The 22,003-nt window shown below is 46.1% G+C and overlaps 1 long non-coding RNA gene across 1 annotated transcript; it reads right to left on the reverse strand.

The window, feature by feature from the left end:
* Positions 1-231: 231 nt before the first annotated feature.
* LOC126989290 (uncharacterized) lies at positions 232-3,169 on the reverse strand. Its single transcript, XR_007743155.1, has 3 exons — positions 2,928-3,169; positions 1,398-1,513; positions 232-329 (listed from the first exon to the last, which is right to left on the reverse strand). It is a non-coding gene; the product is annotated as an uncharacterized LOC126989290 (long non-coding RNA).
* Between the last annotated feature and the right edge of the window lie 18,834 nt (positions 3,170-22,003).

Raw genomic sequence — 22,003 nt, forward strand, 5'->3', positions numbered from 1 at the left:
TCATTGGGCCAGCAGATGATGAAGCAGTGGGTGGTGTCATTGGGCCAGCAGATGATGAAGCAGTGGCAGGTGTCATTGGGCCAGCAGATGATGAAGCAGTGGCAGGTGTCATTGGGCCAGCAGATGATGAAGCAGTGGCAGGTGTCATTGGGCCAGCAGATGATGAAGCAGTGGCAGGTGTCATTGGGCCAGCAGATGTTGAAGCAGTGGCAGGTGTCATAGGGCCAGCAGATGATGAAGCAGTGGCTGTTGCCGGAGCAGCTGATGGTATATTTTCCACAAGTAATGAACAATGTGCTGGGATGGTCTCTAGCAATACAGCAGCGGGGCTGAAAAAAAGCGTCATATATTAGTCATGATTAATGCATGTAACTTAACCACTTAACTGCGGATTTCCTGCAAGAAAACGTCACCAAATCACAGAAATGGAACAAATAGTGGTTGCTACAATTCATTGAAGAAAATGTAGTCCTACACCTTGGGAGGGGATATCCAGCATACCAATACCACATGGGAAACACTCCACTATCCACCGCAGAGGCAGAGAAAGACCTGGGACTATCATTTTACCAGGCTTGCAGTGGAAGCCAAATCCATGCCAATCGTAGCGGATGGGTTAAATAGGTACGTAGTTGAAGAAAAAGGATCTATTTGTTATTGGTTGTAAAATAATTGACTGATAAAGTGTGTATCTACAAAGAATATGAATTTAAGAGTGATTAATAAATTGTTTTAATGAGAATATAAAAGTTTTTCCCCCATAACATACAGGCCAGTCAATATTTCACTGCTGCTTGACTGTTGCTGCTGTCCTATCCCTAACACATCATCAGCTGTGTCAATGCTGAGTGGCTCTGGTACCCCTTCATATACATGAGACGAGCAGCCTATGATGTCATCCACCAGTTTATCTACCACAGTTAATGTCTGCGTATCTGTGGTGCCACACGTGTGGGGCACTCAGGTGCTGGGGGAAATGTCATTGTTATGAAGGGGCAGGGGTAAACCAGTGTATGCTGTGAGGCCTTGGTGTGGAAGTTCCCTGCCTGAACTGTGCAGCTAATCCCCCATACAGTGAGGGCCTTTTTTACTCCCTCAGGGGCTGTGCAGCTGAGAGAGTGGTGTACATGAGTGTGAGTGTGTGAGTGAGTGTGTGCCTGTCTTGGCTAAAACCCTTCACTGGGGGAAGACAGCCAAGGTATTTCGATAGATTGATAGTCATTGACAGATGAACATCAAAAAAAATTATATATAAAATATACAGTTCACTGCTATGAACTTATTAACTTTAAGCTGAAATAAAGGCGTTGTGGCCAGTATAGCTGCATTCTGTGAGCACATCAAAAACTAACTAATATAAGTTTTACATTTAAAGACATAACAACTAAAAAAAATACCAGTCTGCCGCTGCTCATTCTTGCACTTGGCAATGCGAGGCTTTGATTTTTGTTGTACGTTGTACCAACGCCTCTCACAGTCATCCTGCGTACGGGGTCCACTCCCAGGGAAGGCACTGTCAAGGTATAAATGTAAAGCGAGTATCTTAATCGTTTCACTATGGCATGCTATTTATTTCCCATACCTTCTCCAATAACATTTAATACATGCTGTGATGGAAATATAAATCAGTACCGGTATTTTATTTACATGCATCATAAGACATTAACTTTTTAGTTGTTATGAACATGGCCATAAATACTACTTTTCATTACCTACTTTTCTAAAATGCTTTTCTCTAAGTAGGATGATATTACACAATACAGCTATAAAAAAATTCAAAGCATTAATCTTAATTCCATTCTTTTGAGTACTTCTAACCTAACATTATATCACCAGAAACTGTTTGACCAATGCTATCAAAATAATATTTTAATCTTACTTTACCATTCTCATCAAATCTACCTATTCCGATATAGTCTTAACATAAAATACTTGTAAAAGTGTTGAGAGTCTGGCATGCCCAACCCACCAACCCCCCAAAAAAAATCTAAATAAGGAATAAATAAAATAACAGGTAAATATGACTTGACTCTCTTATACTAACCCCCTTTCCACCCTAACAAACTTGGGGACCTACCATGTTAGGTTAGGACGTGCTAGGTAGGACAGGTTTAGCAGGAGTTGGTTTAGTTATGTTAGATGGCGCAATAGGCAACAACGTAAAAAAAAAAAAAAAGAAAGATTGTTGAGGGAGTGGGGGTTGCAGCAGAAATGGTCATGATGATGCTATTCACATGGAGCAGTAGGAAAAAGTATGTTCTGTTTGGAAACTCTGTGGTTGTGTTTGTATACAAAAATACCCATTTGACGAGGTTAGGTTAGTTTGCAAGTTACTTGAATCATGAATATGTGAATATGTAACAAACAAAATAAAAGCGTTAACCTTAATCTCATTATCTTGAGTACATTCCAATCTAACATTATATCACCATAATCTGTTTGACCAATGCTATAAATATACTATTTTAATCTTACTTTACCATTCTCACGAAACTTACCTATTCCCATATAGTCTTGACATAAAGTACTTGTAAAAGTGTCCATAGTCTGGCATGCCTAGCATCACCCCCCCCGCCCCCAATAAAAAAATAATAAACAAATGAAAAATAATAAAAAATAAAAAAAGGTCAAATATGCCTTAACTATCTAAAGCAACCCCCTCTTACCCCCCAACAAACTTGGCATGTTAAGTTAAGATGTGTTCGGTAGGACGGGGCAGGTTTGGCATGGTTAGGTTTAGCTATGTTAGGTTGTTGAGGGAGAGGGGGTTGTGGCAGAAATGGTCATAATGAAACTATTCAGATACAGAATGAAAAGGTATGTTCTGTTTGGAAGGTCAGTGGTTGTGTTATTATGCAAAAAATACCCACTTGATTTGGTTAGGTTAGTTTGTAAGCTAACTGAAGCATGACTGTGTGATTACCAACCTTGTTACAGCTTCTGCCACTTCAGTCCACGCTCTCTTCTTATCCTCAGGGGTGATACTCTTCCCGTAACACCCTCTGATTGTACGTATTTTTTCATGAATTTGATGTAAGAAGACCGTTTCATCTGGCGACCAATTAAACTTACTCCTTTTCTGCGCTGGTTCTCCGGCCCGTAGATGTGCTCATTGGGGCAGATGACGTGGTTATGGTGCGGTAATTTCAGCAGAGCAAGTTGTGACGCAGGAGGGGAGATACGGGCATTGACGAGTGACGGAGTTAAAACAGCCTTTGAGGCTTCTTCTATCTGCCACAAAACTCAGTATTTTCTTGTGTTTGCCATTTATTATGTTTCTGTTGTACATTTATACATCTTTTCTTTATTTTTCTTTTGAAATATATACTTAATTCATGTCGGATGTTTACGTTTTGCACGGAGGCGTCCTTAGCAACGAGCCCGCCATAAAGAAGAAGAAGAAGAAGATAATAGTAGCCAGGATTTGCTAATACTTACACTCAAAGTTGACGAGGATAGCTGTTACTCTTAATAAATTGAAACTATTAACTTTGATAGTAACTTTAAGAGTAAAAGTTAATAGCTCGTGAGGATACGGGCCCAGGTGATCTATTTTGAGAGACATTCATTGACGACGTAGGCTCACGTGGCCATAGCCTATTCATGTTATCCGTATAATATTTTCTGACCACAAATTCCAAATTTCTAAAAAATTATGATTGATAGACTTCATTTTCTGTTTATGTAATACTTTTTTTCTATAGCGGGTGTCATTTCTTGAATTCACGCAGGCTTGGGATTTGTGTCTTTCCATTCTTTACATATTTCCTCCCTGGTCACAAAACGCCAGAAAACGCTTCACGTACGTACTCTATGTAATGTAGGAAAGTCATTACTGACTCGGCTGATGCCCGGATAATTCAGTTAATCAGGTGGGTAGATAATGAAATAATGATTAAGAATAATTACTGCAAAACACGTTAGGTGAAGAATCATCAGCCAAGCCTAATCTATAGCAATAAGTGACCCAGGTTTTCTCATGAGTTTGGAAGTGCTCACCTCAGTTCTAAGTGTCACTAAACCCTTGCCAGAAAAGCTGCAGGGGTCACAACAAGAACTGATGGGTGCTCTTGGAAGTGTAGCTACACAGAGCTGCATAGATGCATTTCAGTTCTATCGTGATGGAAATAAGTTCAACCAACTTTTTGCCCAAGCTGAGGAAAGGCACGGAGATATCATCCAGAAGCCTTGAACAATCAGTGGTCATCATAAACATAATAAAGGCTAACCCTTCAACAGCAACTCCATAGGAGTACTATCGAAGAGCTATTTTTCTCCCATTCTCGGACACTGCTATAGCACAACTTAGGGAAAGGTTTGCATTTAAACACAGTAGGAGCTTTTTGTTGGGAAATCTTGTTCCCTCTTTTTCAGTTGATAATGGCTTTGGTAAACTGAAGGAGGCAGTTGAATTTTATGGAAATTTCTTGATGGAGATGCCGATCTCGTTGAAGATGAATATCTACGGGGGCAGAGTTATTGGAAGCGTCGTGAATCTCATGAGAGGTCAAAGCAAGTTCTTGAGACATTAGCATGTGCCAAAAAATTGGGCACACGTCCAAAATTTTCCACCCTATTGCAAATTTTTCAACCCGACCTGTTAGCACTTTCACCAATGAGCGATTATTAAGTGCCCTTAAATTGCTTAAAACATACCTTAGGAACGCAGTGAGTGACAGTCGTTTAAATGGGCTGGCCTTACTCTGTCCATTGTGACACAAATCTTGATCATGAAGTCCTTGATGAATTTTCACGTAAGAACAGACTCCTAAATTTGAGAGGTAAACCAGTTACAATGTATTGTTGTTGACAGTAACGAATCTAATTCATTTAGTTAATTTTTATTTTATATTCATAGAATACCTGACCCAGTTTCCAAGTATCTTGTAAAAATATGTATTACAGCAGCAGCTTGTATAAACGAAGATTATACATGTTATATGAATATAACATTTTTTTCCTTGCCAGTATATTACTTTTTTATCAGAACATTTAGTTCTAGAGTAAGTAGTGTTGTTTCGAGGGAAAATTTTTGCAGTCCAAATTACAGAAATGAACAAGATTTCTCCCCTCTCCACACCCACCATACTTCCCTTCCCTTCTGCCGCCGCTGACTCTCATTCATCACCCTCCTCTCCCTTTTCCTCCACCTCTTCCCTCCCTTCCGTCTCTTCCTGCTCTTCCTCGCATTCTCTCTCCTTGTCCTCCCCCACATCACCTCCCCCCTCCTCTGCTACCACTACCTCCCCCGCCTCCTCCTCCTCCCCCGCCTCCCTCCCTCTCCCCTCCTCCCCTGCCTCCCCCACCACCTCCGCCACCACCTCAGCCACCTCCTCCTCCCCCCCTCCCCCTTCGACGTCATCCTCTTCCTCTCTCTCCTTCTTCCACTCATCGTCCTCCTCCTCCTCCTCCTCCTCCTCCTCCTCCTCCCTCCCTCTCCCCTCCTCCCCTGCCTCCCCCACCACCTCAGCCACCACCTCAGCCACCTCCTCCTCCCCGCCTCCCCCTTCGACGTCATCCTCTTCCTCGCTCTCCTTCTTCCACTCCGCGTCCTCCTCCTCCGCCTCCTCCTCCTCCCCCCCCCCCTCTTCCCCCTCCTCCCCCACCACCTCCGCCACCACCTCAGCCACCTCCTCCCCCCTCCCCCTTCGACGTCATCTCCTTCCTCTCTCTCCTTCTTCCACTCATCGTCCTCCTCCTCCTCTTCCTCCTCCTCCTCCTCCTCCTCCCCCACCTCCTATTCCACCACCCACACCCCAGCTGCCGCCCCACCCACACCACCAGTAGCGGCTTCCCATCCGTCTACTGACAAAGTTAATAAGAGGAAAGTACTGGTGGTTGGGGACTCTCAAGTCAGGTTCATTGACAGGTAATTTTGTTCAAGGGATAAGGAAAATAGGCTTCGAGTGTGATTTCCCGGGGTAGGCATCCAGCACGTATCTAACAGAATGGAGGAAATTTTAGCAGGGGAGGGGACACAGCTAATCGTCTTCTGCAGTTACGGTGGTAATGACATCAGTAAGGTGGGTAGCGAAGAGATATTTCGGCGCTTCAGGGAATCGTTTGCTAAAGTGAGGGACTTCGGGGGGGTGCCGGCTGTTTGTGGGGTTTTGCCGAGGAGGGGGGTGGGAGAGGGATGGCTTTCCAGAGCCTTAGCAGTAAACAGCAGGCTGGCGGCCCACTGTAAGCGAAATGGTTGGCTTTTCCTTGACAATAGGGACCTCTTCTACAATAAAGGCACCTTGTATGCCAAGGATGGCGTGCATCTGTCACTCCAGGGGGTGGAGGTTCTCGCAGACTCCCTCGAGCGATCACTTAGCACCCTACATAATTTTTTAGAGTAGGCGAGGGGGGAGGGCCTTTCAATGCATAGCAGACTGGGACCAGGGGGCGCAGGAGAAATCGAAAGGATATAAGAAAGGATGGGCTAACGGCTTATTACACCAACAGTAGGAGTCTCAGGAACAAGACAGATCTACTGAGGGGGAAAGCATGTGTCGAGAAATTCGACATTATAGCTATCACGGAAACATGGGTGGATACTGCCAACAAAAACTTTGTGTCTGAGTATGAAATAGATGGTTACCAGATGTTTCACAAAGATAGAAAGGGAAGAAGGGGAGGGGGGGTGGCACTTTGTGTTAAAGACACATTTAAATGTTCCGCTAACAACTCTATTCAAACAAATGGCGACTCAGAATCAGTTTGGGTGGACGTCCACAAAGGGAAAGACAAACTAATTCTAGGGGTTCTTTACAGGCCACCCAACCTCAGCAGGCAGGACACTGATATATTACTGCAAGAGGTAGGCAGGGCGAGCAGGAGCAAAAATGTCTGCATAATGGGGGATTTTAACTATAGGAATATAGATTGGGAAGGCGTGGTGGGTGATCTAGAGTGTTATAGTAGGATATCAATGTATTATTATTATTTAATATCACCACGAATTAGGCATACAATTGTCAATGGAAAAACCCCACGACAGATAGATCACGCCACCTTATAGGAATGTCGTCCGTCAGTGTTTACCGTCTCAGTTTTGTATACTTAGCACTCCGATGGTGCGTGGAGGTCACCTTGACATACGTGACCAATTGTAACAATTATTTTCCAACCTGTAACTCGCACTCCTTCACGAGAGTCCGACTGACACACAACGACAGTCGCTCTAGCTCCGTCGCTTCTTGTACATAAAGGCTACGAATATAATTCGCCTTAAGGAAGCTGAAGTCTTAATCAACACCCTTTAAACGCCCCCCGACAAGCCCGTTACATTTGGTTGGCAGCGGTCACCCCGCGCCTGTGCCTTCGCTACCTCGTTCTCCTCCAAGCCACGAGAACTCACCAACAAACTCCGGGGCCAGGCGTACAAGGGAAGAAGGAGTCAACGCACCTGCCGTCCGCGGCACCGCACCTGCCGTCCGCGGCAACGCACCAGGCGCCAGCTACAAGCATCTCACAAGTCGCCACCTACGTGCAACTCACAAGGCGCCAGCTACAAGCATCTCACAAGTCGCCACCTACGTGCAACTCACAAGGCGCCAGCTACAAGCCTCTCCCAAGTCGCCACCTACGTGCAACTCACAAGGCGCCAGCTACAAGCATCTCCCAAGTCGCCACCTACGTGCAACTCACATGGCGCCAGCTACAAGCATCTCACAAGTCGCCACCTACGTGCAACTCACACGGCGCCAGCTACAAGCATCTCCCAAGTCGCCACCTACGTGCAACTCACAAGGCGCCAGCTACAAGCATCTCCCAAGTCGCCACCTACGTGCAACTCACAAGGCGCCAGCTACAAGCATCTCCCAAGTCGCCACCTACGTGCAACTCGCACGGCGCCAGCTACAAGCATCTCCCAAGTCGCCACCTACGTGCAACTCACAAGGCGCCAGCTACAAGCATCTCCCAAGTCGCCACCTACGTGCAACTCACAAGGCGCCATCTACAAGCCTCGAGCACACCAGCTATAAGCAACTCTACAGGCGTCCAGCCTACAAGCCTCGAGCACACCAGCTACAAGCCTACAGGCTCTACAGCCTACAAGCCTCGAGCACACCAGCTTCAAGCAACTCTACAGGCGTCAAGCCTACAAGCCCCGAGCACACCCACAGGCCTACAAGCCGCTCCCCCGCTTCAAGCCAGCACTGCTACGTACCCTGCAAGCCACTCCACGATACGGCAGAGGTATTCACACCTGCCACGAGGAGGCACGCCCCGCTGACCTTGGGACACCCCGCATGCCCCTCGCTCCACAGCTGGCGGCACCACCGCCGCTGCCGGGAGCATCGGCCAAAACCTCTTCCGGCAAACAGTCAGCAAGGGTACCCGCGGCCATCTCCCGGTGACTGCAAGCTGTTCCCACTACCGTTTCTTGCAAGGCGTTTTCTCAAGAGGTTACACACCCAAGTCGTCTTATCTGCCACCGCCGCCCATCTCTTACTATAACAAGGACGACGCGGCCATCATACGTCTGGCGGCAGTGTACCGGCTCCCGCAGCCGCGGCCGCTCATTTTGCTGGGTCAGCAGTTTTTCAACCTCCATGGCGAGTCCTCCGATGTCAGCCCATCCCTCACCTCTCACCGCCGCTGTGGCCGCGGCCGAGGTTTCCTGACGCGCCTACAACGACTGCACGTCACCCAGGGCATCACAAGCCGTCGCCCTCTCCACTTCCTCAGCTGATTAATCTTGGTATTTGTGGATATTCCATTCTTGTCCAAATTTGCCGACTCGGCTCATTTTCATTATTATCCGTGCAGAGGCACGATTTTTTTTTATTTCTGTGTTCCTAACACTGTTCTTCAGTCATAATTGTGAGAGTAACGTTCATTCCTATACGATATTGATTCTTTCTTATAGTTTGCTAGCGAGTCTATTGAGTATAGTGTGAGTTCCCTTATCAAAGTTAATCTTCATCAGTGTGCCCTGCCTCCGTTTTCTTTTCACCGCTCGAGAGAAAACGTAAGCTTCAATGGTATACTCACTTAACATACCACTTTGTTTATATAGTTATTCTTTCATTATACCCATATCATTAGGGCATTCCATTATAACCTTAACTTCTATTACGTCTATACGGGCACCTTGCTAGCCATTCTTTCTTGCCTTTTTAGGGTTTTCAATGCAAACTATTCATTCATACACGTTCCGTTTATTGGTTCATATTTACAGCTATCAACATATGCTCCTATTTTGTAAATGATTTACACCATAGTATGACCAAAGACACTCTCGCTAAACTCGGCGACACCTTTCAACAGTTGGCTCGTCCTTCAAGTGAAGAGGGACTGGAACTCGATACCACAACCGGTGAATTTACTAAGGTAATCTTATGTTCAGGCACTCATTATTTATCAATTCCAGGCCGCAGACTTCGTTCACCCCCGGGTTCGTCTGCATACTTACAACCCACTCAAGGTTCAAGGACACCCTCACCGGCATCCCCTCGCACCGGCCGCAGTATTACAGGCTCAAAGTAAGGTCTCTCTCACCTGTAGTTTTTGCAACCAATCAGGACATTCTGAACATTCTTGTTTCGCGAAACGTAGGGAGTCAACACATTCAAGACAGGGCTCAGATAGGAGGTCAGGAGGTTACAGGGGCGGGCATCATTCATCACACAGGAACCCTAGGCCAAACCATCAGCGGAAGGCTGCCTTTTGCCATATCCACGGGAATTGTTTTCATGATTCAGACAGTTGTTCTGCAATACAAAAGGCCAAGGAGGAACAGAAGTACAAGTCCTCAGCGGACAGTAAACCACACTCCTCTTCTCAGAATAAAAAGACATGACTTCGTGACCCCCGAGGCGTACATCCAAGTGTCCCTTAAGGAAAATACTAATTGGGAGCAACTTGACTCCGTCATTGCCGCCTTGGGACGGACAAGCATAATTGCCCTCCCTTGCAAGGTGGGCAACACTTCACTCACCTTAGCGGTTGACACAGGTGCCACAGTCAATGTCATATCCGACTCCGCTTACAGGTCACTGACACGACAAGCGAGTGGGGAAAATTGGCCGCTCCAAGAGAACGACCTGAATGTGATAGGCGTGACGGGCACCACTTTGGGAATCCTTGGGCGAGTACCACTAACAGTCAGCTTACATGAAAAAGTATGTCCCTTTCGAGATTTCTTTTATGTCTCTAGCAGGTTTGCTTTACCTGTGGATGGGATCTTAGGATTGAACGCCATGAAAGACCTGCACATCGCCATAAACCCTGTAAGCAACGCGATCGTGTATCAAGGCCGACGCATACAGGGGATGGTCAATCCATCGCCTCTGTCAACTGTAATCTCACCCTCAGAGGTGGAAAATGACCAACCCACCACAGACTCAGGGGCTGCCACCGCCCAAGTGTCCCCTCTTACGGTCAAACCACACGAAACCATTGCAGACTTGTGGCGGACAGTAACGGCAGTCGTAGAAGGTCCTCATATAGTTCCGGATCGTGCTGCAAAACTTGTTAAAATCCGTTTGCCTAACGCCCCTCCGGCGGGCAGTGATGTGTGTATCGACGGAGTTCCTCACGTACACCGCGTGACGGTGGAGGTAACAGTCAAGGAGGGAGGTTTTGCAGAGGCATTGGTAATAAACACGTCTGGATCCCCTGTATCCTTAAAACACGGTGTTCGATTATGCCAGTGTCTAGTGTATGGGAGAAATGTCGCCCCGGAACCAGCTGAATACCCTTCAGCCCAAGTTTCAGGCATATCCTCGGCGTGTCAGGCTTCTCCCGAACAAGACACAGCTCATTTAGAGGCGTTCCTAAAAGTTGCACACTATTCCGAAATTAAGCCAACCTTAGTCCAGCTTCTGGAACATTATCGGGGGGCGCTTGCTCTACCAGGCGAGCCGCTTGGAGTTACGCAGTGTGCTGAACACCACATTAAGTTAAAACCCAATACCAATCCTGTATATATCAATGCGTACAAGCTCCCCCACAGTCAGAGGGAGGTGGTGCAACAACTTATCTCTGAAATGTTAGAACAAGGTGTCATCAAAGAATCGAATTCCCCGTGGAATTCGCCCTTGTTCCTGGTTCCAAAGAAAGACGGCTCTTATCGTCCTGTGATTGATTTCCGGCGTGTGAACACCGCGACCGTGGATGATCATTTTCCGCTTCCCGTTCTTAGAGATCTTCTGATGTGTCTCGGTAGAGGAAATAAAGTCTTTACGAGTCTTGATCTGGTCAGTGGCTACTGGCAGCTGCCCATGGCCCCCGAGTCACGTGAAATAACGGCTTTCAGCACGCCTCATGGCCACTATGAGTGGACGAGGATGCCGTTCGGGCTCAAAGGAGCTCCCTTGACCTTCCAAAGGACAATGAACAGTATTTTTGGTGACTTGCTGGGCAACTCTGTCTATGTGTATTTAGACGACATCATCATAGCAAGTAAAGACGTGCATGCACACATGGAAACACTAAAAGCAGTCCTACACAGACTTCAAGAGGTCGGATTAAAGCTCAAAATCACCAAATGTGAATTTTTAAAGCCTCGGATCAAGTTCTTGGGGCATGTCGTGGACGAATTCGGCATCCATACAGTGGACGACAAAATAAAGGCTATTGCCGAGTTCCCTCAGCCAACGTCTGCGGACAAGGTACGGTCTTTCTTGGGTGTCGCAGGTTATTACAGGCCTTTCATTAAGGACATCGCAGCTCGCGCGAGTCCCCTAACCCATCTTTTAAAGAAAGACGTACCATTTCAGTGGCTCCCAGCTCAACAAACGAGTTTTGGGGATTTAAATAAAGCGCTTACACGGTCTCCTGTACTTGTCTTTCCGGATTTCAAGGACCCCTTTCAGCTTTGTACCGACGCTTCGGCTAGTGGAGTAGGAGCCGCGCTGATGCAAACAGATATGTCCGGCAAAAAGCATGTGATAGCGTTCGCCAGTCGAGTACTTACAGCTCCGGAAAAGAACTATTCTGTTACCCACCTAGAGGCTCTTGCCATTGTGTGGGCTCTGAAGCATTTTCGTGACATTGTGATGGGGTATAAAATTGTGGTGTTTACGGACCACGCGGCCATAACTGATTTTTTCAAGGGAAAAAACCTACACGGTCGTCTGGCAAGATGGTTCTTAACGATCCAAGCATACAATCCGGAGATAAAATACATCACCGGGAAAACAAATGTGGTCGCAGATGCCTTATCTCGGAATGTTCCGATAGGCGCGATTACCACCCCAGAGGTCATCCACAACTTCACTTCACCTGAGCTACACACTGCTCAGCGTGACCACCCTGTGTGGAAGAGGTTAATTTACGCCCTCGAGTCGGGAGACGAATCAAACCTTCCTGAATTGCCAGTTCACTTTTCACAATTCTTCCTATCAGAGGACAACCTCCTTTGTAGGTCATGGCCAACCAAACCGGTACCTATTGACCAACTGGTCATCCCAGACATATACGTCCCCGTGACGCTTAAGCTGGTCCATAACACACCCATTGCGGGTCACCCAGGAAGAGACAAGACGCTATCTGTCACCAGACGAAAATTCTACTGGCCCACATTGCGGGTTGATGTAGAAAAACATGTCGCACATTGCGTCGTTTGTGCTAAGCACAAGGGGTCCGTCAAAGGGCCAGCACCTATGTTGCAATACCCAGTACCAGAGGCGCCATGGGATGTTGTTAATATAGACTTACTACAGCTCCCCCAGAGCCAACATGGCTCGCGCTACTTATTGGTGTGCGTCGACCAGTTCTCTAGGTTTCTAGTTCTAGCGCCTCTCAAGGACAAGACAGCCACACGCGTGGCCCATGCCCTCGTGACTCACGTGTTGTGTCCACATTCGTCTCCTCGAATTCTTCTGAGTGACAATGGCACCGAGTTTAGGAACTCAGTATTGAGCGAAATATGCGCTCAGTTTAACATCACGCAATCCTTCATCACAGCTTACCACCCAGCTGCTAATGGGTTGGCGGAGAGGGCTAATAGGAAAATCTTACAGGTCCTCAGGCCTATCGTGAACGATCTCCACGATAATTGGGAGGATTGGCTATCGCATATAGCCGCTTCCATAAATACGTCGGTAAACGACTCTACGGGGAAGTCTCCCTACTACATCTTGTATGGGGTGGAGAAACGTCTTCCGTACGACTTCCTAACTACCCCACAGCAACCTCTCTACAACATTGATAGGTACGCACAACAGCAGATGCATATGTCTTCCACGATACACTCAGAAGTTAGGTGTACGTTAAAAGCTACGAAGGTTGAAATGATGTCAAAACAACACAAACAGGCCGTCCCGGTGAATTTCAAAGAGGGTGACTCAGTCATGATTAAGCAAGCGGGAAGGAGTTCGAAACTGGGGGCTAAATTTGTGGGTCCTTACCGAGTTGTTCGGAATGTCAGGGGAAATCGGTTCGAGGTTCTCGAGTCGAATAGTGGAGTCAGTCTAGAAGTTCACAGTGATCGTCTGAAAGTAATTCCCTCACCTTTGGACCTTGATATTGGTACTTCCCCCTCAGAGTCAAATGTTCAACAAGATAATCCCAACACCCATAGCTATAACTTGAGACCACGGGTTTACATACTTCAATCCCACCACTTTCAGATCATGATGTTGCGTTTTCTGACCATCTTGTTATCCCTCGGCTCCCTGCTTGCAACAACACCCATCCACCTGAAGCCTGGTGCCCTCACGGCACACATAGGAGAGGTCTTCCTCATAGAAGATGTGCTCCTCGTAAAATATCCATATACTTCCTTGACCAACACCACGGACACAATCAGGATAGTCTCAGAAAAACTACTCGGCATGGCAGACGCCATCCGGGCTACCAAGACTAGGGAATCAAAGGCACCTTCTAGTACCAACTCTCTGACTCTTTTTCAACTACTGGAGGATAGGATTCTGTTCTTACGGGGAAAGGTTGATGAGGTAAACATGGATTATAGTTCTCACTCAGTTCACTCTCGGGTAAAGAGGGGGTTGCTCAACATCGTTGGGTCCGCCTCAAAGTTCCTTTTCGGTACGTCTACCGACGGGGCCGTTCGCGATTTGCGGGACCACTACGCTCATGTACTTTCCTTTGCTGCTCGAAATCGCAGGGTGATCAACGCCAATTGTAGAAAACTTGCGCAATTGCATACTAACATTGCGGTACTGCTAGAGCAGCCAAATAAGATGGTAGAGGTTATCAACATAGTTGTCAAACAGATCGACCAGGTGAATCAGTTTCTCCTCCTAGATCAGGCCTTGCATGTATTGGAAAACGTCATTAACTCCGTCGCAACGGCAAATCAGCAGGTTATTAGCAACGTGGTTGACGCAGCGCACGGTAGAGTCACACCTGCCTTGTTCCCTCTACACGATTTGAGAACGACTGTCCAGATCGGGTATCAAAATTATCGCCTGACGCCTTTATTCACCCCGGACATGAGTCAATATTTTTACCCCTTGATTGAGTCCAGCCTCACCCCTGATGCCATAATCATTCATGTTCCATTTCAGACGGCGGACGTGTTTGAGGCACACGAAATTGTCCCGTTCCCTTTTTCAGCAAGGGACAGTGTGTTAGCCCTGGACACGTCCCCGTCTCTTGTTCTAATCGCGAAGGATTTCGCTCTGTATTCAACGGGTAGCTACTCACTCTTGCAGTATTGCAAGGAGACGGTCTTCGGGCGATTCTATTGCTCTGCGTCTCTCTTTGCCTTCCTTCCAGTTCGGGGAGGGGTATGCGAGATCGCCCTCACCCGCGTGAACGCGTCTGACGCTCTTTCCCTGTGCCCTTACAAGCAGCTAACACCAACGCCTGTTTTCCATAAGAACTTTCAGGGTCTGCATTATTTTTATTTCCCTCAGTCATTCTATGTATCGGTCATCTGCCCGGAGGGTACCACTTATCAACGGGTTACTGGTCACTATGCCATAGCGGAAGCATGCTATATCCGCTCCACTAACATAACAACGTACCCGTCCCGGATTCGTCTGGTTTTCACGGCCAATATTTCCCATCGAGTGTTTCCTCTACGGTCTCTCGATGACATTCATTTCTCCAGCATCTCGTATGTGACTAATTCCCTTAATTCATTGTCTTTCGCGAACAGAACAGAGTTTGCGGAAACCCTGGAGGAAACGCTGCCTGATTATTTGCATCTCCCCTACCTGTACCCTGGATTTTTTGTACCAATGTTTCTGATGTTCGTCAGTCTCGTCGTCATGTGCTACCTTATTAGGAGGAACTCTGTCCTGCACGATTATTTGGTTGTGCAGACACGGCGACTGGATGCCGGGAGGCCACTGGCAAGGTAGTTTTTCCTTTTCTCAGACAAGTCAGGGGACAGAAACCTGGCTGCTCCTATACTTAACATTGTACTGTGTTTCACTACTGTATTTTTTTTTAGGAGCTAGATCAACGTTTCATTGTCTGTAACTATGCCAGTTGATAGTTTCTTTACATGTGTCCTTATATTTATCTTTTGAGAGGTTTCTTATGTTTCATGTCACACATGTTGTGGTTTCCCTCTCCCTATTTATATTATAATTCCACATCTGTTCTTACATAGCCAGTGTTTTCATATTATTGTATCATAGGCAGTCTGCTTGACAAACTCCCTCTATGTATGTTCATGGTACCTAGACTGCTATTTCGATTTTTATATATCGCGAGGTCGCGATCACTGGTAGGTGACCGAGCAGTGTTATAGTAGGATATCAATGTATTATTATTATTTAATATCACCACGAATTAGGCATACAATTGTCAATGGAAAAACCCACGACAGATAGATCACGCCACCTTATAGGAATGTCGTCCGTCAGTGTTTACCGTCTCAGTTTTGTATACTTAGCACTCCGATGGTGCGTGGAGGTCACCTTGACATACGTGACCAATTGTAACAATTATTTTCCAACCTGTAACTCGCACTCCTTCACGAGAGTCCGACTGACACACAACGACAGTCGCTCTCGCTCCGTCGCTTCTTGTACATAAAGGCTACGAATATAATTCGCCTTAAGGAAGCTGAAGTCTTAATCAACACCCTTTAAACGCCCCCCGACAAGCCCGTTACAAGAGTCTGAGGATTTTCTGAAAGTAATACAAGATAATTTTCTCAAGCAGACAGTAACAGAGCCCACCAGGGGTAACAACATTCTGGACTTGGTCTTAACTAACACCAGTATATGATCAGCGAGCTAGATGTTGAGGGAGAATTAGGTGGCAGTGATCACAAGGAAATTAGGTTTAAATTAGACTGGGCGGTGACCCATGAACTCAACCCTGTGTTGGTGCCCGACTTTAGAAGAGCTGATTATGAGGGGCTCAGAAGACACCTTGAGGAGGTAAATTGGGAAACCTTAGGGCTGGATGAGGGCCAGATCTCAGGGCTGGAACCGGAAAGACAGGGGAACCATGTAGAAATGACCTACATTAATTTAGTTAGAGAAATTGCAGAGGGTCAGAGACAGCTTATCCCTTACCAAGCACGTAGGAAGGAAAATAACGACCCCAAATGGATGACCCGCAGACTCAAGCATGAAATAGGCTTGAAGAGAGGAATTTATAGGAAAATAAAGAACGGAGAGATCCACCTCAGGGGTAGGTATGTTGAGCTAGCCAGGTCGGTGAAGAAGAACACCCGCCTAGCAAAAAGAAATTATGAGATTAGGGTAGCCAACGCGGCCAAGAGCGATCCCAAGGGCTTCTTTAAATTGTACAGGACGAAAACAAGGGACAGAATTGGACCGTTGAAAACAAACACGGGCGAGCTCGTTGAGAATGGAGAAGATATGAGTCAAATGATGAATGACTATTTCCTCTCAGTTTTCACGCAGGAAAATCTAACAACCATTCCGGAGAGAGTTCAGGTATATGAGGGTGACGAGAACGACAAGTTGAGGGATGTGATCATCACTAGGCAAATAGTCCAGGATGAGATTGGTAGGTTGAGGAAAAACAAATCGCCGGGCCCAGACGAAGTATTCCCAAGGGTTCTGAAAGAGTGCAAGGAAGTCCTTAGTGGCCCTCTTGCCGATATCTTTAAGATGTCGGTAAATTCTGGGTATGTGCCCAATCAATGGAAAGTAGCTAATGTGACGCCGATTTTCAAAAAGGGAGACAAGTCAGCCACCTCAAACTATCGCCCAATTAGCTTAACATCAGTTGTAGGAAAGATTTTAGAGTCAATTATAGCCCGGAGCATTCGGGACCATCTAGAAAAGCATAATTTAATTCGTGATTCACAACATGGGGTCACAAAGGGTAGGTCTTGCCTTACTAACCTGTTGTCCTTCTACACTAAAGTAATCGAGGCGGTTGACAGAGATGAAAACTATGACATATTATATCTAGATTTCAGTAAAGCGTTCGACAAAGTCCCTCATCACCGGCTATTACTAAAATTACAGGCTCACGGCGTAGATGGGAAAGTTTTGAAGTGGATCAGGGCGTGGCTTAGTGGGAAGCTGAGAGTGCAAATCAATGGTAGGAAATCTGAGTGGGGCAGTGTTACGAGTGGAGTCCCACAGGGTTCGGTGCTGGGTCCTCTGCTTTTTATTATTTACATCAATGACTTGGACACAGGAATTAGTAGCGATGTCAGTAAGTTCGCAGATGATACCAAGATCGGTAGAGTAATCCAATCACACAGCGACGCTACCGTTCTCCAGGATGAGCTTGACAGACTATATAATTGGGCGAGGAAGTGGCAGATGGAATACAATGTCAGGAAGTGTAGCATTTTGAGTGTAGGTAGGAATAACCCCTTACACAATTACTCCTTAAATGACACTCCTCTAAGCAGGTCTGGGCGTGAGAGAGACTTAGGAGTCCTAGTGAGCGCTGACCTCCGTCCTAGGGCTCAATGCATTCAGGCTAAAAATCGGGCAAACAGAGTACTAGGTTTCATCTCAAGGAGCGTGAGCAATAGGAGCGCTGAAGTCATCCTCAAACTTTACTTAGCACTAGTTCGACCTCATCTCGATTATGCAGTTCAGTTCTGGTCCTCCTATTATAGAATGGATATCAAGATGTTAGAATCTCTACGGAGGAGGATGACAAAGATGATTCAGGGGGTGAGAAACTTGCCTTATGAAGACAGGCTGGAGCAGTTAAGCCTACACTCTCTAGAAAGGCGAAGGTTGCGAGAAGACTTGATCGAAGTTTATAAATGGATGAAGGGCTTTAATAAAGGGGATTTCAATAAAATTTTGAGAGTGAAAGAGCCAGGTAGGACGCGTGGAAATGGTTTTAAGTTAGACAAATTCAGATTCAACAAAGACATAGGCAAGAATTGGTTCACCAATAGAGTGGTGGACGAATGGAACAGGCTTGGGAGCCATGTTGTGGGTGCCAATACCATAGATACATTCAAGAAGAGGTTAGATAAAGCCATGGATGGTGAGGTAAGGTGGGGTTGAGTGTACAGGAGCTGCCTTGTATAGGCCAACCGGCCTCTTGCAGACTCCTTAGTACGTTCTTATGTTCTTATGTTAAAAGTAATGTTTGCTCAAGTAACATAAAATTAGTACTTTTAAGATTATTTAAATCTCCCAGGTTTATGTTGTACTTATATGCTGCCAATAAACTTCTAAAATGTACAATGTATGTATATGTATGTACCAATACATGTATGTATAAAAAATAACAAATTTACCCTAGCGATCTAACCCGAATCCTCAAGCTGTATGGGATCCCTGCGCTTGTAATAATACTGGACGCAGAAAAATTATATATATATATATATATATATATATATATATATATATATATATATATATATATATATATATATATATATATATATAGATATATATATATATATATATATATATATATATATATATATATATATTGGCCCCCCCTTTTCAATTTTCTGGTACGCCGGTGTTTAACGTTATCTCAATGCCAGCACACTAGACGCATCACATTCCCCACACACACACACACAAGGCACACACAGTGTTTAACGTTATCTCAATGCCAGCACACTAGACGCATCACATTCCCCACACACACACATACAAGGCACACACAGTGTTTAACGTTATCTCAATGCCAGCACACTAGACGCATCACATTCCCCACACACACACACACACAAGGCACACACAGTGTTTAACGTTATCTCAATGCCAGCACACTAGACGCATCACATTCCCCACACACACACATACAAGGCACACACAGTGTTTAACGTTATCTCAATGCCAGCACACTAGACGCATCACATTCCCCACACACACACACATACAAGGCACACACAGTGTTTAACGTTATCTCAATGCCAGCACACTAGACGCATCACATTCCCCACACACACACATACAAGGCACACACAGTGTTTAACGTTATCTCAATGCCAGCACACTAGACGCATCACATTCCCCACACACACACACATACAAGGCACACACAGTGTTTAACGTTATCTCAATGCCAGCACACTAGACGCATCACATTCCCCACACACACACAAGGCACACACAGTGTTTAACGTTATCTCAATGCCAGCACACTAGACGCATCACATTCCCCACACACACACACATACAAGGCACACACAGTGTTTAACGTTATCTCAATGCCAGCACACTAGACGCATCACATTCCCCACACACACACACAAGGCACACACAGTGTTTAACGTTATCTCAATGCTAGCACACTAGACGCATCACATTCCCCACACACACACAAGGCACACACAGTGTTTAACGTTATCTCAATGCTAGCACACTAGACGCATCACATTCCACACACACACACACAAGGCACACACAGTGTTTAACGTTATCTCAATGCCAGCACACTAGACGCATCACATTCCCCACACACACACACACACAAGGCACACACAGTGTTTAACGTTATCTCAATGCCAGCACACTAGACGCATCACATTCCCCACACACACACACACAAGGCACACACAGTGTTTAACGTTATCTCAATGCCAGCACACTAGACGCATCACATTCCACACACACACACAAGGCACACACAGTGTTTAACGTTATCTCAATGCCAGCACACTAGACGCATCACATTCCCCACACACACACACAAGGCACACACAGTGTTTAACGTTATCTCAATGCCAGCACACTAGACGCATCACATTCCCCACACACACACAAGGCACACACAGTGTTTAACGTTATCTCAATGCCAGCACACTAGACGCATCACATTCCCCACACACACACAAGGCACACACAGTGTTTAACGTTATCTCAATGCCAGCACACTAGACGCATCACATTCCCCACACACACACACAAGGCACACACAGTGTTTAACGTTATCTCAATGCCAGCACACTAGACGCATCACATTCCCCACACACACACACAAGGCACACACAGTGTTTAACGTTATCTCAATGCCAGCACACTAGACGCATCACATTCCCCACACACACACACACAAGGCACACACAGTGTTTAACGTTATCTCAATGCCAGCACACTAGACGCATCACATTCCCCACACACACACACACAAGGCACACACAGTGTTTAACGTTATCTCAATGCCAGCACACTAGACGCATCACATTCCCCACACACACACACACACACAAGGCACACACAGTGTTTAACGTTATCTCAATGCTAGCACACTAGACGCATCACATTCCCCACACACACACACACACATACAAGGCACACACAGTGTTTAACGTTATCTCAATGCCAGCACACTAGACGCATCACATTCCCCACACACACACAAGGCACACACAGTGTTTAACGTTATCTCCAGGCTAGCACACTAGACGCATCACATTCCCCACACACACACACACAAGGCACACACAGTGTTTAACGTTATCTCAATGCTAGCACACTAGACGCATCACATTCCCCACACACACACACACAAGGCACACACAGTGTTTAACGTTATCTCAATGCTAGCACACTAGACGCATCACATTCCCCACACACACATACAAGGCACACACAGTGTTTAACGTTATCTCAATGCCAGCACACTAGACGCATCACATTCCCCACACCCTGCCTGGTCAAACTCTTTCGCCTCTGCCTGTCAACATCTACCTTTCCTTCTTGCTGGAAGTATGCCTTCACACAGCCTGTACCTAAGAAGGGTGACCGCTCCAATCCCTCAAACTACCGTCCTATTGCTTTACTTTCTTGTCTATCTAAAGCTTTTGAATCAATCCTTAACCGTAAGATTCAAAAGCACCTTTCCACTTCTGACCTTCTATCTGATCGCCAGTATGGGTTCCGCAAAGGGCGTTCTACTGGTGATCTCCTAGCCTTCTTAACTGACTCTTGGTCATCCTCTCTTAGCCGTTTCGGTGAAACTTTTGCTATTGCGCTGGACATATCAAAAGCTTTTGATAGGGTCTGGCACAAATCTTTGCTTTCTAAACTACCCTCCTACGGTTTCTATCCTTCTCTCTGTACCTTTATCTCCAGTTTCCTTTCTGACCGTTCTATTTCTGCCGTGGTAGACGGTCACTGTTCTTCCGCTATTTCTTTTAAGAGTGGTGTCCCACAGGGTTCTGTCATTTCTCCGTATCTTTTTCTGTTGTTCATTGATGATCTTCTTTCCAAAACGAACTGTCCTATCCATTCCTACGCCGATGATTCCACTCTGCATTATTCAACTTCTTTTAATAGAAGACCCACCCTTCAGGAACTTAACGACTCAAGGCTGGAGGCTGCAGAACGCTTAGCCTCAGACCTTACTATTATTTCCGATTGGGGCAAGAAGAACCTGGTGTCCTTCAACGCCTCAAAAACACAGTTTCTCCACCTATCCACTCGACACAATCTTCCAAACAACTATACCCTATTCTTTGACAACACCCAGCTATCACCTTCCTCAACACTAAACATCCTCGGTCTATCCTTAACTCAAAATCTCAACTGGAAACTTCATATCTCATCTCTTACTAAATCAGCTTCCTCGAGGCTGGGCGTTCTGTACCGTCTCCAGTACTTCTCCCCTGCACAGTTGCTGTCCATATACAGGGCCTTGTCCGCCCTCGTATGGAGTATGCATCTCATGT

This window comes from Eriocheir sinensis, unplaced genomic scaffold (assembly GCF_024679095.1).
Source record: "Eriocheir sinensis breed Jianghai 21 unplaced genomic scaffold, ASM2467909v1 Scaffold1126, whole genome shotgun sequence".
NCBI lineage: Eukaryota > Metazoa > Arthropoda > Malacostraca > Decapoda > Varunidae > Eriocheir > Eriocheir sinensis.